This window comes from Anas platyrhynchos, chromosome 15 (genome assembly GCF_047663525.1).
Source record: "Anas platyrhynchos isolate ZD024472 breed Pekin duck chromosome 15, IASCAAS_PekinDuck_T2T, whole genome shotgun sequence".
Taxonomy (NCBI): Eukaryota; Metazoa; Chordata; class Aves; order Anseriformes; family Anatidae; genus Anas; species Anas platyrhynchos.
Window position 1 is genome coordinate 3827044 of NC_092601.1, and position 26612 is coordinate 3853655.

Genomic DNA, 26612 nt, shown 5'->3' on the forward strand with positions numbered 1-26612 from the left:
TATCAATAGGATAGTACAAGATAAATCGTAATTCTACAGCTGTACCAAGGATGTCTTGACTAAGTAACTCCTGCTTTGAATACTGTCTTTAAAGGCCTGGAAACATATTCTACTTTAATGATATATCACTTACAGCTGGAAAATATCAGAATTTACTTTATAGTAATTGTAGCAGCAGCAGTAGTAGCAATGGGTCTAAACTGTGCCCTGCTAACTTTGGGAATCCTCCATTATCCCTGACTCGAGAAAACTGCTGAGATTCTCAGATTTAAAATGTATTGCACTCATGACACAAAACAACTGAAGCCAGACAGTGCAAATAGAATGTTATGGTAAAAACGTGAGTGCTGAATTTTCTGAGATAAACAAGTAGCAGAAAAACAGGCTGCAGCAATACAAACAAATGGCAACTTTAGTATTGAAATTGCCCAAATTTTGCCAATTTCAAGTGCAGCTGTGCTACTCAAATTCAGTTAGATTAGAAGAAAAGAATTTCTTTTAACACATAGTTCTGCAAAGATCCTGTATGCTGTAATAAATACATAAATAAACAAGCCCAGCTAGTGAGCACAGATGCCATTTAATGTGGAAGCATATTAAAGTTTACAGTTACTTCTTTTAGACTCTTCCCTGGGGTGCCATGTGTCATCCTCATGGAGAAGGAACTGCAAAGTCTGATTCACTGATGTATTAGACAACATCTGTGCTTGCTGGCTTGGATTAAAGATACTGAATCAAAAAAGAGTTTGATCTGCTTTACCAGCACTGACACAAGGTTATACTTCGTCTTTGGCTTGTTGGCTTTTTTTATTGTTTGTGTTGGATGTCATGAGTCAGAACTGGTTGGCTTTTTTTTGTCGCTTGGGAATTGCCATTTTGCTAAGCAGAAATGGGTGTGGCCATTTCTATAATCTGCAGAGGAAAATCTCTGCATTTTACATATTCAGCTCTTGGAGAACTGCAGGAGAAGGATAGGGGTAACTCATAGGTGGGAACGGGTGACAGCTTCTCAGGGCCCCAGTGGCTTCAGGTGAGGTGTGGCTGGGTATACATGTATTACAGCTAATTCTTAAGAGATCCCAATGATGATAGTTTGATGTCCTGATAGTGACATTTTGTTTCTTTTTTTTTTGGGGGGGGGGGGGGGGGGGAAGAGGAATCTGGGGGGACAGAATGTGTGTGTACCTTAATGTAATCAAGGCATTTGCAACTGAAAGGTTGAAAGGTAGTAGCCTTCCTCCAGAAGATGCCATGCACACTGATATTGAGACTGAATGAACGCAAAGTGCAAATGTAAACTAAAGGGGCTTTTTGTTTTGTTTTAGAATTGATCTCTTTCATAATTAATGGATCATGATAAACCTTTGGTATGTGGTTATAATAGGGAGCAAGAGGCTACCATTATCATATGAGCGTGGTAACTAATTCCAGAAAGAGTTGCTGTTCTTCCATCACTAGAGGGGAAAAGAACATCATCTCAAGGCTTTAGTGTTTCATTTTTCAGTTTGCTCTAGATCTTCTAACTGGAAACTTCCCATCCTTTGTGAAGTTCATCTTCTGTGAAAAGTTTTAAGAACCAGTTATAATGAAAAAACATGTTTTGTTTTGTCTAATTTTTCTTTAGGGAAATTTGATGGCGAGCTTAGAACATTCTCATGTTCTTCTGGAATCCATTGAGTAGATTAGTGCCTTAAATTAAACATGTTATATTAAAGAGTCACCTTAAGATTACCTGAGTCAAACTCAACACAATCAACATGAGAGAAACTGTTCAGATAAAAAATAAAATAAAATAAAATAAAAAATCCCGGTTCTGTCTGGTCATTCCAGGTTAGTGACACTCTCTCAGTGTCTGCTTTACAATACAGAAAAGCATTTATATGCTAATCTGATGAGGATCCACAATCTGGTATTTCTCCTTTTGAAATATGTTGTCAAAGTTTGAAATGTATGGGTAAATGTTAAGTGATGACTTTGTGAACTGGACACAGGAGACACAAGCTGCCAGAGACACATATTTTTGGCTGAGACTATTCCACTGACACAGTAGCTATCAAAATACAATCTGGTGCCCATCTTGACAAATACGTAGCATATTTGCGACACGGGCAAATGTCAGCTCAGGGTTTCACAGCCAAAACACACTTAGCTCACAAAGAGCAGAAAGTCTTGTAGTCTAACCCTTAGTATTACAAACAGAAATATACTTTAAAATTAGGCTGAATCAGTGATGAATTAATGGGAACTATAGCAATGTGTGTTGTTGTTTGGAAGGGTATAGAGCCCTTCCGAAAGGCTGCAAGCTAAGGGAAGCAGAGAATCAGCTTCTGGAATCAGTTCTGAAAGATACAATAGCGTAGGCTTTATCTTCAACCGTGATGAAAATGAAAACTGATTACATGAAAAGAGAATTTTGCTGAAGCCAGAGTTTTGATAGCTACTGGGGTGAAATATTTACTGACAGAAGACAAGACAAAAAACCAAAAACCAACCAACCAACCGAACAAACAAAAAAACAACCACAGAATGCACCTCACATTTACATAAGGATATGAAACAAGGGATTTAAGGGACTTTCAGGTCATTCATGTGAGTCCTCTGCTATTGCAGTCTTCCAGTCTTATGGGTTTTCTTTTCTCCTTTAGAAGATTAGGAAGAGTAAGTAAAAGCAGAAACATCCAAGTTATAAATTTTGAGATACTACCACCTGTCTCTGGAACACAATTCTGCTCTAGGTGACTTCACTGAAAGCTGAGTGCATGAAAGAAAGGTTTTAATCTTTACAAATTCTACTCTAATGTAGGTAGACATGGCTATTGAGACAAATATTTTGAAAATAAAGTCATAGCACTGTCTTCCATTAAATAAACCTTTATTTTACAACAGCGACACCCCCTCATTTTTGGCAAACAAATGAGATTGCAAACAGCAGCAAATGAGTGTTCAGTTCTGCTTGATGATTACTCATGTAGAGGGCTCTGGTTTGTCTTGGATGACTCGAGCTCTGGATTCATGTGAGAGCAGGAAAACAGCAAAATCCCTAATAGAGCAAAAGCTATAGCTCCTCTGGATAGCAGCAGTAAGACACACATTGACTGTGTGTCAGGTGATACTTGACAATTTTTGAGGATAAAAAATATTTCTTTAAGTTGTTTAAATAGGATATGTCAGCTCTTTGTATTTTTTGAAACCTTTTTGTTTTTGACATCAGGTACAGAAAAATTCATTTATCTTAGCAACACAGCCTGTGACTGCAAGCCCTGTATTTTGCTTCACATCCATGGCCTGTCTGCTTTCCTCTCTGCTTCTCAGGAAGCTCTTCTTCAAAACATCTACAACACCTGATATCTTTTACCGCACAGGATCTGCTTGCTTAAACACAGATGACAGAGGCATAATCAGCTTTTTGTTTTCCTATTTTTTTTCTACAGAAAACAAAAGCATGATTTAAAGAACTTTTCCTTTGCATTGTGATATGTGTTTTTTAAAAGGAAATGCTTTGAAAATACCATATAAAAGAAGGAAAGAGAATGAATTCTGTTTTTCTCTGATAATCCCTTGTGGTGCCAGGAGCTATGCTAGGAGGTCTGTTTGGTCATTCTGTTTTTACCTTTCATTCAGTCCCATAACTGGCAACGCATGTGGTCAGGACAAGTCTCTACTAACTTGGAAATACAGCAGCTCTTCTTCACAGCCCACAGCAAATTCAGTAAGTCCTGCAAGACCAAGAAGCACAGAAGAATGTTTTGGAGAGCTGTATGATTGTCCCTTAGCATATAGTTTTCTTCTACATATCTCTATATAGGTAACATATCTTACATCTGTTAGAGTATTTCTGTCCTAGAATAGAGTTGCTATTCTTGAAATTAAAAAAAACCACACGACTTCAATCTTAAACTTTAAATATGAGTCAATCATTCTGAAGTCATCAAGGTTACTAATGGATTGTACTCAGTGTGAACAGGGGAAGTAGAGTTAGGAAATTTGCCTTATAAGAATAATGGACCAAAACCTCACCCACATCAATATAAATCAGAACTGACTACAATTAAGTAAGGAGAATGGACTCTGTAAAAATTGCTGTGAGAGGAGAACAGCATCTGCTTTTTATTTACCTTTGGAAAACTAAATGTTTGAAATGGTCAGTTTTGGCTATATATACTCCAACAGGATTTGGGATTGTCAGAATGAATTAAAATCAGTTTTTATTATGCATGGAGTGTTTTTAATGGTGCACTTATTTTCTTAGTGATGTGTGTTCCACCTTATAAAAAATAAAAATTCAGAACATGAAAGTGTTTACTACAAAATGTGTTTTTTTTTTTTCATATATTTTTTTATACATAAATATATATTGTGCAAGCCAGATAAAGACTTGCAAACATTGGTAATGCACCTAGTATGAAAGTTGTTGCTAATATACCATGTAAATTAGTGTTTCTGTCTCTCTCTCTTGACATGGAAAGACAGATATTGCAAGATTTCTAGGGAACAAAGACAGATCACTCAAAAATTCAAACACAGCTTTATGAGATTCTCTGTTCTTGTTGATAAAAGTTTTGTTTCTTCACCATCCAGTCATCTTCTGCTTCACCTCCACTAGGCATCCGTTTACTACAGGAGGTTAAGGAAGGAAAGTTTTTTTCAGAAACAAACTCTCACTAGCTCCCTAGACTCCATTTTGGGTATGCAATGGTTCCCAGAGGATTGAAGTGTGAAGTCAGTGTTCCCTGTGTTTGCCTAGATGAGGAAATTGAGCTGTTCACATCAATTAACTGGTCTTTGTGATGAGGGTGTTAGAAAGAGGGGATAATTTGGTTTGATTTATACTGTACTTTTGAAACATTAATTTATGCTATTCCAGCAGTGTAAATAAATCGCTGTTGAGGTAAATATGTTGGAGTGAATTCTCCCTGCCCATATTTTAAATTTTTATGTTTTTATTTATTTATTTATCAACTAGATACTGAGGGAGATGGAGGTTTCAGCACAGTGTCTCTTTGAGAGCCTCTGGGACCCCTGGCACCCAAAACCCTGGGAGGGATGGTACTGCAGTGGCCCCACTGCCCCTCCATAGGGTGTACCTTGGGTGCATGGTCTCATGAGCAAGATCAGCCATGTGAGGCACCTAGAAGATGCTCTTCAGAGCAGTGTTTAAGTAGATAGTAAGGAAAAAGTAGGACTGTAGTCACAGTCTCTCTACTTTCTCAGTCAGTCAGATCCCAGTGAAGTCAGCAAAAGTTAAAAAGAGCCTTTTCAGGACACTACCAAATCAGTCATTGCTGTCTTTTGCAGTCCACAGCTTCTGAATTGATTTTGCTTGGAAACACTTAGCTTTTTTATGAGGACGTGTTCAGCAAAAAAGTAGGGTGCTAGCTTTGGCTGTGTTAGTCCAAGTGGTGCTTTAGATACTGGGATACTGTTAAGAAATATAAATCTCACTGGGAAGGAGGAATATGTTACCTCCCTGAAACTGTGATAAAGTTGGATCAGAATTCTTGTTAGGTCCATTTCTGGACATTGTCTGTGCTTTCAGTGACCCTGATCTACTGCAGAGATGCATGTTCTGTTGCAGGTGTAGAGAACTGAGAGATTTGTTGTGGAGACAATAGTTTTCATCACGTTATTATGAACAATGTGCCTCTCAGTATCCCTGTGTCCTGTCCTAAATCTTTTAGGACTACAGGAGGTACCTAGTAGAGATATAGTCCAGGGTCGATGCAGGGTGGACTTTTTTCACTGCTTCCCAATTAATACTAATAATATCCTGTCAGCAGATGTTTCAGAATTTCTGTTTTTCTTTTAGATTTTTCCTACTCCGGTTTTACCTTTGGAATAATTTTTAAAACTATTAACTAGCAAAATTTACATTATTAGCAGGATCAGTGCTGGAAAATAAAAATAAACTGAACATGAAGGAATGAATATCTGCTCCCTCAGTGGTTCTAGCACTTGAAACTTTAAGGATGTGTTATACCACCTGGAGAAGGATATAAGGTGCTTAATGATAGTTATGTATAAAAATCTTCATGGCTGAATGGTATTCACAGCAAATCCATGAACAAAGACTGTTTTGATTTATGTTTAGTTGCAAAACAAAACAAAACAAATTAAAAAAATCACTGAGGAGCAGGTCTTATTTTCTGCCCATCACTTTGCCCCGTTGTTCCACTACACCGAAGACGTTCTTTGGCTGATCTGGCATGGACCAGCAGAACCCAAATGTTATTTTAATATAGTCTTTTTTTTTTGAGGGGAAGGTCCAACAATCCTAATATATAAATATATATATATGTATATATAAACTCACACACATATCTGAAATCTTTTAACTCTTTTGGGTTGTGATTTAGTTTTCTTTATATACAAGTTGTGTTCTATTTTGTTGTCAGGCCAACTCAATTTCCCCCCTTCTGCTTGCTGTGTGTTAGGTTTCTCTAGCAACTGCTTCATGCCAATTCAGGAAAAGAAAAGGCTTCCTGGAAGGCTGGGTGTTGGGAGAGCTGTACAGCACTGCAGAGACAGAGAGACTGAAAACTGTATCATACAGACTCATTTAAAGTGTGTGCCAGAGGAAAAAAAAAAGTGATATTTGCACCAATTTGTATTTCTCATTAAGTGCTTCCTGGGCCTTGATGGTGCTGCAATAGAAACCAAAAACAACAAAAAGGAATATTTTCTATAGCTGTGTTAAGTGAAGCCAGTGGGATTGGTTTAGTGGGAAAAGAATAAACCATGTTTGTTTCCAGCAGTTTGAAATCCAGGACTGTACTGATGACAGCTAATACATGTATATTTTCATTATTTCATTTTCCTGGTTTCATACAATTTAAAATTAATATTGAAAAAATTAAAATTAATATTGACATTTAATGTCTGTGGAAATAGCTATCAATATACAGAAGATTAAATAAAGCAATAGAAAGAGTGCAGACTGCAACTGATAGAATAGCTGGTATCCCTTTAAATAAAACTCAGAACAATATTTTCTGCTGCACACTACTTCCTCAGCACTCTGACCTTGATACTGGATACAGCAGGTGTAGGTTACTCTGCATATTATCCATTGTTCTCATGTGCACCTAGAAAAACTTGTTTCTTAAAAGAGACCCTTACACTTCCCCGCCTCCCCTCCCCTGCAGCTTAAGTTATCCAGTGTTATGCTTACAGTTATGACAAGTATACAGCCACTGATACACAGGACCTGGCTCAGGAAGGTGCAGCAACTAAAACCAAGTGACTGGACAATAAAACGTCAGATGAAATTCAATGTGAGCAAATGTGAAGTAAAGCACATGGGAAAGAAACATTACCATTATTACCTTTGACTTAATTCTGTGTGAGTTAAAAAATAAAATAAAATAAAATAAAATAAAATAAAATAAAATAAAATAAAATAAAATAAAATAAAATAAAATAAAATAAAATAAAATAAAATAAAATAAAATAAAATAAAATAAAATAAAATAAAATAAATCTTCTATCTCTTTCACAGGTCTGTAGAGAGGACTCAGAAGAGGAAAGCAAGCAAGAAGGTAATTTCTCTTGAAGGGCATTTCAGGTACCTGCCATTTCAGTTGGGCTCTTTGTCTGGGAAGGGAGTGTCTAGCAAGATGAGCAGAGCTTGGGAGTCAAGGCATGATATGGTTTGAAGGTTCAGGTATGTAAGCTGAGGTATCTCTAGTGGTGCTCAATCTTCATGAGCATTCAGTTCTTTGCAGATTGTTCTCCTAAAACCTGCAGTGTAAGTTCTTCCTTATTGCTCATAAAGTTATGATCCAGCATTGCTGGAAGATGTTGGCTGTCCTATTGCCTTTGAATATATGAATATATCAGACGAGATCCATACTGTCTGATCCAAAACTGACGGACACCAGTGGGAATATCTGCCATCAATGAAAAAGTGCTTTTTTTCTTTTTCTTCCCTCTATTCATAATGAACAGGAAGTACATGATTTTAGACTGATTTTGCAGAATAATTCTAATGTGCAGAAGAAAAACATATTGAATAGCTGTGAAGACACAACCAGTATTTTTGTCCGCCATGTCTTTTATCTACAGATATTGCACAGTAGTTGAACAACAGCTCACTAACAGCTAAACCTCTAAAAACAAATTACACTAGTTTTTAATAGATCAATTCAACAGTTTCCAAATCTTATTTCAATTATAGATAGAAATCCTGAAAACCAGGGAAAAAGCCACTGGCATTACAATGACTTAAATTTATATTCCACTGAGTCTTGATGAAACCTACATTAACTTTTTTTCTCCTTCAGTGACCTTAGTGGTGGCTTTTAGTTTCACCATCAGACTAAAGGGTAATATCCTTAACAATGTTAGTCCTGGCCCTTAAATGAAACACAGAGGGTTGTGCATATAGGTTTCTAGCATCTGAAGTGTGAAGTGGAGGACTGAACAAAGACAACTGTTTCCAGGAAGAAGTATTTTCAGGCTTTCAAAGAACAGAACTTCGAGACTTATGATTTCCAAAATGCCTTCAGTGTTTAGTACTGAATTTTTGTCTCACTTTTTTTAATTACTACATCAGAAGTACGGGTGCAAAATGTAAGTTCTGAATTTCTGCATTGAGTAAATGAGAATTTCATAGCTTCACACACTGAGAGTCCTCAGTCAAGAATCTGTGTGATGCAGGATCAGCCTGTCTGCAGCCTCTTTCAGAGGCCCAATACAGCTTGGCCAGCTGCAAGGTGGAGTCCATGAGGTTGCAGTGATGTGCCACTTCTGCACTTGAGCAAGCTCATGAAGTCACTCTAAAGCAAAGTGTATTTGGATGAAGCCTGCCAGGTTCTCAGGTATCTTGGGTGCAGGTAGGACAAATGCAGAACTTTGGGAAAAAAAAAAACACAGATTTGCTTTAAAGTTAGATTCCTCTTGAAGTCCAGGTGTTTTTTACTTCACTTGCTTAATCTTTCATCTGGGGGATAGAGCTTGGATGCAGCTACTATTAAAGAAAAGTCTTTTTTTTTTTTTTTGGTGTGCTAACACATAAAGGCAGATTAGGAATAAGGAAAAGATAAGATAACTCTCAGATAAGGAACTCTGTCCAAGGATTGTATTGTGTGGTGGCTCAGCTTGTGATTTGAACCGTACCCTGAAATACTTACTTGCTTCTTGCTTCAGATCACGTCCCAATCTATTATAAAGCAGCACATTCCCACTGCAAGAGCTTTGCAAGCTTTTGCTGACAGCTACAAGAATAGTTCAGAGCTGCTCTGAGCAAGGGATCCTTTTCTGAAGGAGTATGTTTCTGTGGGAAGTTTCAGCAGGAACTGAAGGCAGAATGTCCTTGTGTGGTTGCCTAGCATAAAGGGAGGGGTGTTGCTCTGCCAAACACGTACAGTAATCCATGCAAAAAAAAAAATATCGCACAGATATTTTTGAAAATGTATGAAAAATATATGTGCAATATGTCACCTTTCCAGGCGTGATGCCAGTGTACTGAGTTCTTCTGGGCTTTTGTCTTCTGCAGAACATCATAAATTAGAAAAGCAAAGGCAAAACAAGAAAAAAGAAAAGGAGCGAGAAGCATTGGGGACAGCAGAACTAAAGAAATAGCTGGGGAAATGTAATTGTAATGTTATAATCTGACTGTAAACTTCTCCCTTTAAAAAGATCACAGCATTTTAAATTAAGAGTCAATGGATTCATGATCATGCATTGAAAAGTTAGAAATTGCCAGTGTTATGAATGCCTGCTGAAACTTAATTCTTCCCCCACTCTATCTGATCTAGTCTCTAACTCCACACTGTGTTTGCAGTGCTCCTTGCAGTGGAGAAGTTGCACATAGAAGCAGATAGAAGGAAGATTTCTTGGCCCTCTCTAATTCTGGCATGTGCTAACTTTCAATTGGGTGACTTTGCCGCGTCCTTTAATGTAGCTATTTTTGTGTGTGTTTGTATAAATTAAAAATAGGTCTATAGAAATAACTTTAAAACCCTGGAGTATTTAATAGCAAGCAATTCCATTTTATAAAACATTTATAACAACTTATAAAATGTAATCAACAGAGAATTGTGCCCCTGCCTTTGAATTCTTTAGGTCGTTTTAAAAATAATACCTTAAGGAGGTTGGAAATGGCAGCATGAAGTGTTTCTTTTCCATTCAGTAGCTACTAAAATAAATGTTTCCAACTGTATTAAAAATATGAAAAAGCTATCACTGTTGCTTGTACTTGAGCTGTGTGAAAGCACCTTCATTTGATGGGATAATTACCTTGACATACATAAACATAATTTATTTTACTGAGATTTAAAGATTAAACACCAGACTTCCAAATGAGGTCTTGATGATATATACTGTTTCACGGTGCCTACATTCAGAGGTGTTCATTACAAGTTATGAGAAATGTTAAATGTTCTGGTTTTACCTCACTGTTATTTCATGTTACTTTTTATTTTCAGTAGGTAGTAAACACTATAGTAAATGTCCAGCATAAGGAAGCTGTGAAGTAACATTAAAAAAAAAAATCATTTAAAAATCTATAAATTGCAAAAGCATGGTAAATCATGGAATGTATTTGAAAATTTGTTACAAACAAATAAAATTTGATTCAATAATTAAATTTACATAATAATTGGAGATTATTAAAAAAGTGACCAGTTTTTAATATTTTTTAGGGGAATTAAAGTGTATTTCACCAATCAGTATTTGTCTAGGAAAATTGTTGATGAAGGGTTATTTTTGGAATATCAAAAGGTAATAGCAATGATCCAGTTTTAATTTCTTCATATTGAAGCATAAAAGTAGTGACCAAAATGAAAATAATCCTCAAAAATACTTTGGCCTCAAAATAATGTTTCACCTGGAGACAAGATAAATAAATAAATAACTTCTTGCTAAAATCTCTTTATTAGGCTTGCTTGTCACAAGAGCAGTTGGGTAGAATGAATCCTGGCATTATACTCCCAGCTCTTCGCATAAAGCCACAGGGTAAATCTGTAGCAAAAGAACAGATTCCCCCAACTGTGATGTCTGATTATATGCTGCACTCCAAAAATTATATTGATGCTATGCTTAAGCAAGATAACAAAATATAGCTATAATGTAAAGTCAGACATAGATACCCAATACAAATAGGCTTACATAATAAAATATTTAATTTCTCTTTATGTGCACAACTTTTTTGCTTTCACAATATGCATATTTGTAAATAATGAATTTTAATGAATGAATGCTAATTACTGTAGATCAAAACAAGCTTCTGGAAGTTTAGAATCAGATTTTAAGCAGAGCTTGCTGACATTAATGTGGGACATATTTTAGATAATATTCCATGTGCACCTAGACTTTACAACATTGCTGGCATTATTGTCATGACATCTAATAATTCTATGATCTCTAGGGATGATTTACACACGATATACAATGGAGATGTGTTAGAAAAATATGCTTGGTAGCCCTGACCTCTGTACAGTTCTGTGGAAATTTCTTACGTGGGGGATAAAGGAGCAGTTAGACACACAGATTTGGCAGACTGCTACTTGCTCCTGTTACACTGTTGTATACATGTTTGATTAAACTGGTCCTGCCAAAAAACATAATACAATAGGTGGGTTTTCCTGTGCTTTCCCTCTTTCTGCTGTTTGCTTGTGGGTAACAAACACCTTTTCCATCTCACTTTCCATCAGATTATTGTTGGTCCTGCCACTAATATCAATATGATCAGGGTGGTGCCACAGCTGTCCTTGGTCCTAGTTATCAGGCCAAAAATAACAGCACAATCCAGCGGTGCCAAGATTATAGCAAGCTCTAATGACATATGTTATGTTGGAAAATTAATGCTGACACTCTGAATATGGATGATAATAATAGTTCTTAGGATGGTGCTGGTGGTGGTGGTACAGTACGAAAATGTTCTCTGTCCTTCAGAACTCCACAGGTATATAACTAGGTTGTCACTGTTGGGATGTTGGTTTGCATTTGGAAATCTCCTTATCAAATGCAAAACTGGTCTGAGTGTTTGTAAATACAATCTAGGCCAGTTCCCAATGGGCATCATCATAAAACCAAATCACACTGCAGAGCTGGTACAGATAATAGCCTTTGTTCAGGGTAGGGCTTGTGTGCATGGTGTTGGGGACTGAAAAATGTGAGTTACTTAAAAGTTATATATATATATATATATATATATATATATATATATATATATAATAATATATAAAATATAATATATATTTTATAATTACATATTATATATTATATATAAATTATAACTATATAATTTATAATTATATTTTATATAATTTTATATAATAATATATAAAATATAACATATAAAATATATAAAAGTTATATATATGTATATGTATATGTATATGTATATGTATATGTATATATTTAAAGTAAAAATCATTGCAAGACTTTTGCTGCCCTAGAAAGGCATAAATTGAGAGAATAAATTCAACAGCCTGTATTAGTTTAACAGTAAGTGGAGAATGGCTATGAATTTGCTGTATGTCCAGAAGAATATTACACAACTGGGCTGCTCTTCCAATGTAGTCCCAGGTTCATTCTGTACAATTGTTCAGCGTGGACTTTCAGGGTTTCTATTCTGATTTGAGATAAATCTTCTACTCTACAGTGCTTGGAATCCATTTTCAGTTATCATATATCTCAAATCTTCTGATACAGTCAGGAAGGCTTCTTTCAATTGGATCAGATTTTAACACTTCCATGGATTCATCACAAAACCAGGAAAGTTGTCATTTGACATTCTATACAGTTTTGCCAGGTATGTTTACTGCATACCATTTTACTGCACAGAGCAGAATTGTGTTATACCAGCTAACACTCCTTTAACAGTGCATGGAGGTTTGTAGTTTGCTCATAAGCTAACTGCCATCCTGCAAGTCAACAGTTAAGAGCAAAAGGAAAAAAGGGTAAGAATTTATATCAGCAGATATTTAAAGAATAATATGTCACAGGACTACTACATCTTGGCTACCATCTTTTTCCTGGACTCTTTTAATGGCTCTGTCTAGCCCTTTAATAGCTGAGCAACCTTTTTACAGTTTATCATAATCATAAAAGCATGTTTGTTACCACTGTCCAGAAGCTGGAGGGTATATTTAGGGACAACACATAAAAACAGAGAAGCAAGTGATTTCATCTTAGAAATAACATAAAACATCCTTTATTGTTTTATGACAGGTCTTATGCAACAGGTCTCAGAGGATCTATTTATGCATCTGCAGAGCTGAGCCAGACATCTCCAAGCTTTCCCAGCGGAGGGCAATTGCTGGATTAGGTAAGGGAACTTTCCACCATCTCTTCTGGGAGATCTGGTCACATCAGGTAGGTTGGAGGACAGTTATTTGTAGCATCTCATGCTGGGATGCTCCAAACTGAATACATTTGGTGTGGGAGGAGGTGAAGCAGTGCACCTGGAGTACTCCCAAAGAACAACTGTAGTGGAAAGATGCTCTGACTTCACAGAATGGAAGATGAAACAGGGTGAAGCAAAACACTATAAGGACAGCAAAGTTATGCTAAATCTACTTATAGATCCAGTATAGAAAAAGTCCAGTCATTTCTGATACAAACACTCAATGACCTGATACATAACTAAGCTTTAAATTTGTATTTTTATTCACTTTTCTCCATTCCTTAGCACTTACAACCTTTAGAGTCTATTATAAACTCACTGAGAAGAAGAGGGAAGGATTTTCTTTCTGGCCAAGTACTAAAAATACCAGCACAATCACTTGCAGTTTACAATTAACCACCTTTCAAGGGTTTTTTAAAAAAAAAATTAAAAAAAAATCTAGTCAATTGCTTCTTGCTTCTCTTCAAGTGGCAATTAGCTGAAAAGAGCCCTCTACACTGAATCTTAGGAGTAATACTAGAAGTAGGGGAAAGATGCTGGATAAAGCAGGTCGACTACATTAGAAATAATTTTCTTGGTTTCATTCATTATCTCCATGTAATTCTTGCAGGAACTGTATTAATAAAAAACAGGAATTTTCTGACCTATCAGTGATGTATAGTAGAAAAATAAATAGCAGTGAGACCCTCTGGGATGCTTTCCTCAGCTATGGTAACTTAGTATAACTCTGCCAAAGTTGTATTAAATTAGATCACCTGAAGATCTGCTTTTAATACTTGTCTTACTGGGTGCAGTTAACTACTAGCTTTTTAAGTTATGAGAAAGCAACTTACTAGTCAAATGAAGAATATTTTTGATGTATAAAATTTCCCCTTTGTCAGCCATGGCAAAAAAAAAAAATAATCCAAAGTCACAAAATAGTTATGCAAGAAATGAGTAAACTCAGAGAGATGGAAAAATGTCTCCTTAGCAGTTGTTTTCCATCGCCTTTACTGTACAAAAGAAAGCATTATAGTTGTGATGTAGATGAGGCCATAAAAAACTCCCATCCAGAGGACTTGCTGCACAAGTCCTTGAAGAATACTTGGTGCAGAAAACGGTCTTTCTAGGCATAATATTTTAATTCCAGCCCAATTATTGTTGCAGGATGATGCTAAAGTGAAGCTCAGAATATTGCATTGGGATCACTATATCCACAGATCTATTTCTAAAACTGCCATTTTTTTAATAGGAGCACATGTAAAACACAAGTTACAGACTTAATATCTGCAAGTTCATGGCTTGCTTCCAAGGCAGATTACTTCTCCTAACATTTGTATCATTCTTATATAATGTAACAACAAAGCATTAATCATGCAAATATCAATATTTAATGATTATGAGGTTAATGCCTGCAAGGCACTTTAGAGATAAAAAGAGCTCTGTAAATCTAGATGTAGGATATTTACTCCTTGCTTTATCTTAGTTGCATGCAAAAGGGTTGAGATCCAGCTTATTTTATCTAGAAAGGCAGGTACCCAGAACTTCAAATCTAAGTGAAATATCCAGTTCTAATAAGAGACTAAGGGAAGAGGATGGTTCTATAAAGGAAAGAAAGAAAGCAAACAAAATTTGATCCTGCGTGTTAGCATTGCTAAAAAATCCATATAGCCCCTTTAAAGTGATGGGTGAATCACAGTCACTGTTCCCTTACTATCCCCTTTTTATTGAAGAGTTTCTTTTGGACAGGTGAGCAAGAGCTGAATGACAACTTGAAATCTGTTGCTGAATAGATAAGAGGCGATCGGCTCCGGGGCAGACGCGTTCTGCAGCGGAGCGGGGGATCGGGCCAGGCAGGGCTAACTTTCCGGCATCGAGCCGACTTCAGGGAGCCGCCAGGAGCCGGCAGCCCTCGTGAGGGACGCTGACGAGGCGAAGGCGGAGCCAGCAGCGTCCCCTCCCCGGCCGTTCAAAAGCAGCCCCTAGGGAGCGCGAGCGACCAGGAGCGCGGCGACCAGGACGGGCAAACAGGGAGTGGCGCGGCAGTTCGCGCAGGCAGGGCGAGCAGGAAGGGCGGAGAGTAACACCCTCCCACACGAGCACCTGTTAACGACAGTCGTTAGCAAGGTGATAATGGTCTCCACCAGGCACGGAGCGCTCTGCAGGAGGTCGGTACACACCCAGACCGACTGCCTGTTAAGGAATGCAGCGGTTCAGGTCAACGGATGCAGGGAGTGTCAGAGCCTGCTGCTGCCATCAACGGGAGGCAGGGACGCTGCGTGTGTGAGGTGTGAGCAGGTGGATGACCTGGTCCGCATGGTGGCGGAGCTCAAGGAGGAGGTGGAGAGGCTGAGGGCCATTAGGGAGTGTGAGCGGGAGATTGACTTCTGGAGCAACTCCCTGCAGGGCATCAAGGAGAGGTACCGGGGTGAGACACCCCAAACGGGGGTGGCCCCCTTGCCCTGTCGCCGTCGGGCTGAGGGAGGGGATCTGGGAGCTGAGGAGGAGTGGAGACAGGTCCCTGTGCGACGTGGCAGGCGATGCCCTCCCCCTCCGGCCCCACCTTCCCAGGTGCCCTTACAAAACAGGTTTGAGGCCCTGGAGATTGAGAGACCGGTAGCTGAGGAAGAGATAGAAAGTGTTCCCAGGAGGATGCCTAGGGCGAGGAGGTCGACTCCACGCATCAGAACTGCCTCCACCAAGAAAGAAAGAAGGGTGATTGTCGTGGGAGACTCTGTCCTTAGGGGGACAGAGGGCCCTATTTGTCGGCCTGACCCTACCCGTAGGGAAGTCTGCTGCCTCCCTGGGGCCAGGGTCAGGGACGTGGCCAGGAAGCTCCCCAACCTGGTGCGCCCCTCTGATTATTATCCGCTCCTGATAATCCAGGCGGGCACTGATGACATTGACAACAGAAGCCTGAAGGCTATCAAAAGAGACTTTAGGGGGCTGGGACGGTTAGTGGACGGAGCAGGAGTGCAAGTAGTTTTTTCGTCCGTCCCTACGTTGACAGGGAGGGGTACGGAGAGGACAACGAAAGCCCACCTGTTAAACACGTGGCTCCGGGGCTGGTGCCTACGCAGAAATCTTGGGTTTTTCGACCATGGGGCAGTTTACTCAGCACCTGGTCTGGTGGCCGTAGACGGGTCCCTATCCTTTAGGGGAAAAAGGATCCTGGGCCAGGAGCTGGCGGGGCTCATTGATAGGGCTTTAAACTAGGTAAGAAGGGGGATGGGGCTGGAGCGAGGACTGTTGGGGCTGTACCAGGGGGAGCAGTGGCAAGGCCGGAGGATAAGGTAAAGGCCCAGCTGAAGTGCATCTACACCAATGCACGCAGCATGGGTAACAAACAGGAGGAGCTGGAAGCCATCGTGCAGCGGGCAGGCTACGACTTGGTTGCCATCACGGAAACGTGGTGGGACCAGTCTCATGACTGGAGTGCTGCGATGCCTGGCTATAGGCTCTTCAGAAGGGACAGGCAGCACGGAAGGGGTGGCGGTGTGGCTCTCTATATTAGAGAGTCTTTCGATGTTGTAGAACTCGAGGCTAGGAATGACAAGGTCGAGTCCCTTTGGGTTAGGATCGGCAGGGACAACAAGGCTAGTGTCCTGGTCGGGGTCTGCTATAGACCGCCGAACCAGGATGGGGAGACGGATGAGGAGTTCTACAGGCAGCTGACAGAAGTTGCGAAATCGTCGGCGCTTGTACTCGTGGGGGACTTCAACTTCCCTGACATATCCTGGAAGCACAACACAGCCCAGAGGAAGCAGTCTAGGAGGTTTCTGGAGAAAGTGGAAGATAGCTTCCTGACGCAGCTGATTAGTGAACCTACCAGGGGTGGTGCCCTGCTAGACCTTCTCTTCACAAACAGAGAAGGACTGGTGGAGGATGTAATTGTCGGGAACAGTCTTGGGCAGAGTGACCACGAAATGGTGGAGTTCTCTATTCTTGGCGGGGCCAGGAAGGGAACCAGTAAAACCACTGTATTGGACTTTCGGAGGGCTGACTTTAGGCTGCTCAGGACACTGGTTGGTGGAGTCCCATGGGAGGCGGTTCTGAAGGGCAGAGGGGTTCAGGAAGGCTGGGTGCTATTCAAGAGGCAAATCCTAATGGCACAGGAGCGGTCTATCCCCATGTGCCCAAAGATGAGCCACCGGGGAAGACGACCAGCCTGGCTCAACAGAGAATTGTGGCTTGAGCTTAGGAGGAAAAAGAGGGTTTATAATCTTTGGAAAATTGGGCAGGCCACTAGGGAGGACTATAAGGATGTAGCGAGGCTGTGCAGGGACAAAATTAGGAAGGCCAAAGCTCATCTGGAGCTCAAGCTGGCTACTGCCGTTAAAGATAACAAAAAACGCTTTTATAAATACATCAACACAAAAAGGAGGACTAAGGAGAATCTCCATCCTTTACTGGATGCGGGGGGAAACTTAGTTACAAGAGATGAGGAAAAGGCGGAGGTGCTCAATGCCTTCTTTGCCTCAGTCTTTAGTGGTAAAACCGGTTGCTCTCTGGATATCCAGTACCCAGAACTGGTGCAAGGGGACGGGGAGCAGGATGTGGCCCTCACCATCCACGAAGAACTGGTTGGTGACCTGCTACGGCACTTGGATGTGCACAAGTCGATGGGGCCGGATGGGATCCACCCAAGGGTACTGAGAGAACTGGCAGAGGAGCTGGCCAAGCCCCTATCCATCATTTATCAGCAGTCCTGGCTATCGGGGGAGGTCCCAGCTGACTGGCGGCTAGCAAACGTGACGCCCATCTACAAGAAGGGCCGGAGGGCAGACCCGGGGAACTACAGGCCGGTCAGTTTGACCTCAGTACCAGGGAAGCTCATGGAGCAGATCCTCTTGGGAGTCATCATGCGGCACTTGAAGGGCAAGCAGGCGATCAGGCCCAGTCAGCATGGGTTTATGGAAGGCAGATCCTGCTTGACAAACCTGATCTCCTTCTACGACAAAGTGACGCGCTGGGTGGACGAGGGAAAGGCTGTGGATGTGGTCTACCTTGACTTCAGCAAGGCTTTTGACACCGTTTCCCACAGCATTCTCCTCAAGAAACTGGCTGCTCTTGGCTTGGACTGGCGCACGCTTCGTTGGGTTAGAAACTGGCTGGATAGCCGGGCCCAGAGAGTTGTGGTAAATGGAGCCAAGTCCAGTTGGAGGCCAGTCACTAGTGGCGTCCCCCAGGGCTCGGTGCTGGGGCCGGTCCTCTTTAACATCTTCATCAATGATCTGGATGAGGGCATTGAGTGCACCCTCAGTAAGTTTGCAGATGACACCAAGCTAGGTGCGTGTGTCGATCTGCTTGAGGGTAGGAAGGCTCTGCAGGAGGATCTGGATAGGCTGCACCGATGGGCTGAGGTCAACTGTATGAAGTTTAACAAGGCCAAGTGCCGGGTCCTGCACCTGGGGCGCAATAACCCCAAGAAGAGCTACAGGCTGGGAGAGGAATGGCTGGAGAGCTGCCAGGCAGAGAAGGACCTGGGAGTGATGGTGGACAGTCGGCTGAATATGAGCCAGCAGTGTGCTCAGGTGGCCAAGAAGGCCAACGGCATCCTGGCTTGTATCAGAAACACTGTGACCAGCAGGGCTAGGGAGGTGATCGTCCCCCTGTACTCGGCTCTGGTGAGGCCGCACCTCGAGTACTGTGTTCAGTTCTGGGCCCCTCGCTACAAGAAGGACATCGAGGTGCTTGAGCGGGTCCAGAGAAGGGCGACGAAGCTGGTGAGGGGCCTGGAGAGCAAGTCCTATGAGGAGCGGCTGAAGGAGCTGGGCTTGTTCAGCCTAGAGAAAAGGAGGCTCAGGGGTGACCTTATCACTCTGTATAAGTATATTAAAGGAGGCTCTAGCGAGATGGGGGTTGGCCTGTTCTCCCATGTGCCTGGTGACAGGACGAGGGGGAATGGGCTAAAGTTGCGCCAGGGGAGTTTTAGGTTAGATGTTAGGAAGAATTTCTTTACTGAAAGGGTTGTTAGACATTGGAACAGGCTGCCCAGGGAGGTGGTTGAGTCACCATCCCTGGAAGTCTTCAAAAGACGTTTAGATGTAGAACTTAGGGATATGGTTTAGTGGGGACTGTTAGTGTTAGGTCAGAGGTTGGACTCGATGATCTTGAGGTCTCTTCCAACCTAGAGATTCTGTGATTCTGTGTATGTGTACTCCTGAGTCTGGCCAATAGCAGTAACTGTGTAAGAGGAACTCCTTAGAAGGAAAATGGTTCTCCCAGGTCGTGTTTGCTCCTTGTATGTTTCGTTTCTGTGTGTTAGGGGAATTGTTCAGGCTTAAGTAAGAGATGAAGTGTAGCAAAAATTGTTTCCTTAAGGTCATTTATGTCAATTACGACATTAATGTCAGTCACCTGCTGGCACACAGAACTTTTCTCAGCCATTGGAAAAATTGACGAGAAAACATCCAAATCATATGTTCTGGGATAAGAAAAATAGGAGCTGGCTGACAAAACTCAGAAGTAGTAGGGTGGGAATAACTGTGAACGCTGCCGAATATGCAAATGGAAAACAAGCAAACTATAATTACATTTAGTAAGAGAACACCAGGGTGGGCTGGAAAGCTGAAGGGCAGGTTTTGTCTCCTGATGTTGCTGTGTGCTTGAACTGTGGCTGAGCAGCAAAGAGAGCTGCCGTCTCGTGGAGACTGGTGCAAACCACTGCCACCGGTAGAGCAGGGCTGTGCATATTAGCAAACATAAGTGTGACAGTAAACAATACTCTGGCAAGGGAATGGAGGAAGATATTCAGTCAAGACAACTGTGAGCAAAAGCACAGATTTATTATTATTGTTGTTGTTGTTGTTGTTGTTTCCTAAGCATGACTGGGAAAAAAAATCTTCATTTGATGAAACTTTGCTAAGGAACACCTAGTTGGGGAGCACGACTAGAGAAGGCAGGTAAAATATTTTTAGTTCATTAAGTCTGACATGGATTAAAAATAGGGCCTGTAATTTCTTGGCTGACATAGTTTTCTTATGGTTTGCAGACACACATAATAGGTATGTTCTCTCCAAACCCTCTGTCTGTTGCCCAGCTATGATAGTGGAGAAAGGCTGTCAGGCAACTCAGTGAAGGCAGCTAGCAGTCCTGCTGAAGGCAATGGGGAAAAGTAACACCTTGAATCAATCATCAGTCTCCCTGTGTTGAATAACCATAATGTTTTAAGTGCAGGATGCTGATTAATGTCATCTGGGACCGAGGGCTGATGTTGCTTGGCTATAATTACTTTCGGACTCTTCTCCTGCTCAGAACTCAGTACTCTGGGTGTAGGAGGCAAAACAATTACCAAGAATGCAGGAGGCTGCTATTTAAATCTATTTACATAATTTTGCTATGTTTTTCTTAAAATATTGCTGTGTAATTGAGGAACCCTTTCATGGCTTAGCCTTCGCTAGAGCTATCATGGCAATATTCCTTGAAAGTTAGCTTGCTGCATTTGCAAGGACATCATTGATGACCAATTAGCTGGTGTCTGTACCAGGGGAGCAGCCTGCAAGCCCTGGCAAGTGGGATTTCTCAGTAGGCAGCTCTCTGTGCTACTACTGTGCAAATACCCTCATTCTCTTCTTCTGTCACCAGCATTCATGTAGCACAGACCAGCTTGTGATGGAGAACGTGCAGGTTTGCAGCCTTCCCTGCATTGCTCCAGTCAAACAGCAGTGTGCTTTGTGTTCTTGCCTGATACTTCTGACTTCAAGAGTCAAAAAAAAAATAATAATGGTACCACTTAAATATTTCAGCTTGGGGATTGTTGGTTGTGTTTTGTTGTTGTTGTTTGTTTACTTTTGTTTTCATTTTAATTTGTCTGATTTTTTTTTTTTAATTATTTTTTTTGTTTTTATTCCTGATACAAAGCTCGGTGCTTTTTTTCTGGAAGGCTGAAATCATGCAAGCTGTCAAGTCTTCACATGTTGTTGAGAAGTGGGACCTCAAGAAGCAATGGTGCTATGAAAAGAACTGGCAATGCCGTGGTGTCCTGTACCGAGCCCTTACCAGAAACCCTACAGCTCTGCCACACTGAAGCCTGAGGGGACCTGATCTGAAGCTGCCAATAAGCCAGCCTAGCTGCTGCTTCTGAGCAGACATGGTCGTAGACAAGTTTCGCTTTCTATCAAGGACAACCTGCTAAAGACATCTCTGACTTTACAGATGATACCTCTGAGAGTATTTTGGTGGGGTAAAGAGAGCATATGAAGGTATATATTCCCAGAGCTGTCCCCTGCCTAGGCACTGCCTGGCTTTGCTTTACCTCGACTCTCTGACGACTGCCAAGACATCTTATTTTGCAGCTGAATCTGTCCAGGTCTTTTCCTTTTCAGAGAACTCCAAAAGATAATTAAAAGATTTCTACATTGAAATAGCCAGTCTTTATCAATATATAGCCATCTAATTACAAATAATTATCTTCTTAAGACAGACTAGAATATTTATTTTTGTAGATTGGCTGTTTGCACCATAGGCAGAGTGAGACTTATCAGAATTGTTGTGTCACCACAAGCCATCGTGGTAGGACCCTCATAAACATTGCATTCAGTGAAAGCTGCAGGGAGCAGCAGGATGAAGCAGTATCCTCTGTGACACTGTCAGAGTAACCAAAGAAAAGCTTCAGGTTTTGTTGCTTTCAAAGTAACACTTCCACAAGTCTAAATCCCCAGCTACTACTGGGCTGGTGGGGCCAGAACCCTTCCCTGGGGGTAAATGGTTATAGGTGGTGTCTTCCTGGGTACCTGCCCGTGTGGGAGTTATGCCAGACTGTGTCCCTATGAGCAAGTTTCTCCCCCACACAACCTGAATTTTCCTTGTGGAATAAAATCATTTCCTCCTCAGGCTGATCCTGAAAAACATCTTTAAAAAGCTGAGGCCTGGTGGGGACAGTCTGTGACTGAGTTACACTGGGGAAGAGAAGTAAAGAATACAGCATCACCAGCAAGGTATATGGTGCAATGAAATTAGCAATAATAATAATAAAATAACTCTCACTTGGATTTCTGCTTATCAAACTTATCAATAATTTGTTTCATATTCCGTACAGTGAGCTGTATTAGCATGATAAAAACAGATTTCTGTCTTCTCTGATGCCTATCACAATAAAACAGCAATGCAGTGACCATGTTTTGAGACTTCAGACTTGATGAGTTTGGTTCATTCAGAGATACTTATCTTAAAAATAGTCTTTATTATGTTTTTTTAGTAGACAGTGGCTCTGAACTGGGACTTGGAAAAATGTTCATTTTGTAATGGAATTTTTTTTTTTTGGTTATAAGTTGGCCATAGCCATAAAGTCAAATAAAGAGAGCTTGAGTGAGAGAGAAGAGGAAAAAAAATCCACCTTTTGTTTGTCAAAGTGCAGTTATGGGACAAAGGAAGACACATTTGGGATTCATTTCAGGCTCAGGGTTAGAAGCACTCTTTTCTAATCAGAAGCTTACAGGTGAGAGACATGCTTTGTATCTTTTATGCCTTCCACCAGAACAGAATCAGGTGCATGCATAATGCACGAGGCAAGTACTAGTACTGATGCAGAATAATCCATAAAATATGAAGCTGATGTTATGAATAATTAAAGCACAAACACACTCAGAAACACCTGCATGCAGCTAATAGGATGGGTTGGACTTGGCCTATGGGAGTGAGATAAAGGTAGATTTGAACCTGTCCTCCTCCCATTCGGGTGCACTCTGGGCAGAGTGCTGAGCACATCCCAGGGCACCACTGCTCCCTCCCACCCACCCAGGACTGTTCTGGATTTGCAGACCCCTGTCTGGGGAGTGAGTAAATGCAGTGAATTTCCTCTGCCACAGCTGCAGAGAGGACATGGTATTTGTTTACTTCAGAGAGAATTTTGCCGCATGTTTCCGTGTTATAATATTGAAAAGGCTGAACTTTCAGTGTTCCAGTAAGTAAATGGCTGTTTTGTTTAGAGATAGCAAAGAAAGATGAAATATTTAACTTTTATCAATAATGCACCCTCTACGTAACAGTGCCCACATTGACACATAATCTGTGACAAACTTTCACAGAACCCCTGATGCACTTGAGTGAAGCTCAATTTTTTATTTTTATTTTTTAAACTTGTATGAGATGAATAACTTCGGAAGTTCCCTGCAGAGAAGAGAGAGAGAAGGGCGAGAACTGAGCTAACAGTATCAGCAGATGAGAAGGTTATATAAATTATTACCGCTTGCATGGCTTGTATGCTAACATGGTGTTACTATTCTTAATACTTTTATGAGCTCTGTGGAGATCCTGGGTCTGTTATGCTAGACATTGATCACAGACTGGTAGAAAACATCCTTGTCCTAAAGAGTTCATTTTAAATAGAGATTAAAAATGGTGAGGTCTTTTCTGAACTGTAATGAACTTTTTTTGAACTTGAGTAAACCAGGAGTTGTTAGGGAAAATGTAAAGATTCATAGCAGGGACTGATTGTACTTTTACCTGAACTGAGCAGAAAAAGGTGCTATCATTAAGGAGCATCCAAAATGTTTTGTTAATTCACATCTGTTAGACTGAGTTGAATGTATTGGAAAATACTCTCTGGGCTCTGGCTTATTATTTGTGATATATCAAACTACAATATACTGCTTTTTATACTGCTGCTCTTGTGAAGGAGTTCTGGCTGTGTGCACAACAATCTTAGATCTTTGTTATTTAAATACTTTCTTTGGTGTGTTGGATCCTATGAATAGTATGTCTGCACTCCGATTTCATGGAGAGAGACTGTGTGTTACTGAAAAACATGCAGCTTTAGAACTTACAAAATTACAGTGCGCTTGCTTGATCACAGAGTGTGGTCTGAATGCTCGAGGGATTAGGTGGATATGGTACAGCTGACACAAGAGATGCTGGGTTTTGAGTCTGGATCAGTTGAAGAGAAAAAGCTCCAAGAGTCCAAGAAAAACAGTTCTTACAGTGACAGTTTGGTTGGCATATCTTTTTACGTGAGGGGAAGTTTTCCAATGGTTTCAAAACTGTGAATCAGTTTTGCCATAAACTGTCTAATACTGTTGTATCCACTTACTTTTTCTATTCTCAACTGATAGAGCTGAAGTATTTCTCTATTTAAATTAGGCTGTAGGCATTAGACAAAATGAAGTTATTTTTTTCAGTGAATTCTAAAACTAGGACAACAGTTCCTTTGGAAAATGCTGCCTTTACCAAAATACTGCTTGAATGAGCCTGACAAAGCACAAAATGATTATGTGTGAATCTCCAGATTATTTTAGCAGACTATTTTGCAGAACTAAAAGTTCTTAAAGATTTTCTGCGGCTTGCCATATGGTGTCAGGGATCAACAAATGAACATTTGTGTTTCTCTCCTGTGGTAAGACTAAACGATGAAATGCTTTAATATGACCTGTTTCTAGGAAATAGCCAATGACTTCTCCACTGCTCCAGAAGCCATTAGGTACTAGGACTCAATGCAAGCATTCTCCACAAACCTCAGTCTTTAATAAGGTAGACCTTCAGATCTGTAGCAAGCCTTCAGACACCATTAGATATGCTGTTCAAAGAAAAAACAAAACCCAAAAAACAAATGACAGCATGTTATCAACACTCTTCTCATCCTAATCCAAAACATAGCACCCTACCAGCTACTAGGAGGAAAATTAACTCTATCCTAACTGAATCCAGGACATATACATGTATCCTCCCAATTAAAATATATATATATATATCCAAACAACCCTGTATGTTACTGTGGAGGAGGATGAGCTATCTTGAAACTCCCGACTTGAGTTTTCAGTCATCATTCTCAATGGTAAATGTTCTTCATAACCTTGACACTTCTCCCTATGTTAGAAGCTAAGGAGCTGCATTGGCAATGAGACAGACAATGCATCCAGCATCTTTCAGAGGTTCAGAGGTAGTGGTGTCTTTCCCATTGGCAGGTTAAGGTGTGGCTTGGTTTTCAAGACCTTCCCTATCTTTCAAAATATTTTGTATGGGAACAAATTTCCTGGTAGTTCTGGCTTCCTGAAAGTGAGGAACAGATTTTAGAATGTAGGGTAGCCTTCATAATAGAAATAGGGTAGCCTGCTGTAATATCTTTAGGTTTTGGACTGCTTGAGAAGTCTTCCTTTGTCACAGACCGCCTTAGAACTTCACAGGCATCCTGTTGGCTGTACTGACAGATAAGATGTTCTTCACATAAATTACACTTATATATATATTTTTTTCAAAGTATTTCTTATAGGAGATAGTAAATGAATATAAACAAGATTGCAAAATGTAATCACCATCATACAGTCACAGGAAATGACTATATGCAAGCAACATGTACTGGTAAGAATAAGGTTGTTAAAAGTGATTTTTCTAAAACTACTTTAATCTTTAATTTTTTTTTTAAATGATGGTTTTACAACCATTTCAAGTACTTTTTATCTCCAAACCTGTTTTAAAAAGGACCAATGTGTACTGATGAATTCTGCTGTAAACACGTTAATATTAAAAAGTAATTGCTGTACATACAAAGCAGCTGCTGAAGGGACAGATAAAATGAGCATGTTTATGAATTATTATGTCCCCTTTCAATAAAGATTTGAAAAAATGATGTGTTGCAGTCCTGTGACCTCTGAGAATGTATCTACATGCAAGGAAAAGCCATACTTATTTTTGCTGTCGCAACCACACTTCTAGAAACTCATCCACACCACCAGACTGATCATACAATAGATGGATACTCTCACACAATTTCACAATTTTATGGAGTGACTTCAGAGCCACTGGATGTAACTCTTATTTATTAACATTTGAGATCTAATAGTTGGGTCTCTTGGTGAGCCATTTTGCCTGAAGGACGCACAAATCTGCTGCAGTAAGAATCTTGCATAATGCATATACCTTCTTGTATAATGTTCTGGTATTAATACAGTGCATATCATAGTTCCAAAAGAGACCTTGCCAAATCATTAAAAAGAACTTGCAGAACACTGAATTTTAATTGCTCTTGGGATACTGAGAATAGCATTGATTGACTAACTTTATGCAAGTTTATTAAGAGTTTTTAATCTATTATCTAATTAAGGGACATTATTTTACTTTTTGTACAGTATCTCTGTAATTTCATTAGTGATGTTTTAAGTGTCATTCTTCTAATGATTTTTGTGCACCAAAAGGAAAAACTTTTAAATTTGGAGTAATCCACAGGACAAGTGATAGTGAGATACAGAAGTCCTGAAAGGTGGAGGCTGACTGTTGGTGGCAAAGGTGAGGTTACACTGCGTAAGCAGTAGTAAGATTGGGCAGCTTTGTGCAGTATGGGAGATTGCTGTCT

The 26612-nt window shown here is 40.3% G+C and overlaps 1 long non-coding RNA gene across 1 annotated transcript in view; it reads left to right on the forward strand.

Annotated features, from left to right (window-relative positions):
* The window catches only part of LOC106019527 (uncharacterized), an 81642-nt gene extending 57394 nt beyond the window's left edge, over nucleotides 1-24248 (forward strand). The window contains exons 3-5 of the long non-coding RNA XR_003500761.3: nucleotides 7496-7535; nucleotides 13174-13270; nucleotides 21191-24248. This is a non-coding gene — a long non-coding RNA (uncharacterized lncRNA). The remainder of the gene's footprint in view (nucleotides 1-7495; nucleotides 7536-13173; nucleotides 13271-21190) is intronic.
* The last annotated feature ends 2364 nt before the right edge of the window (nucleotides 24249-26612 follow it).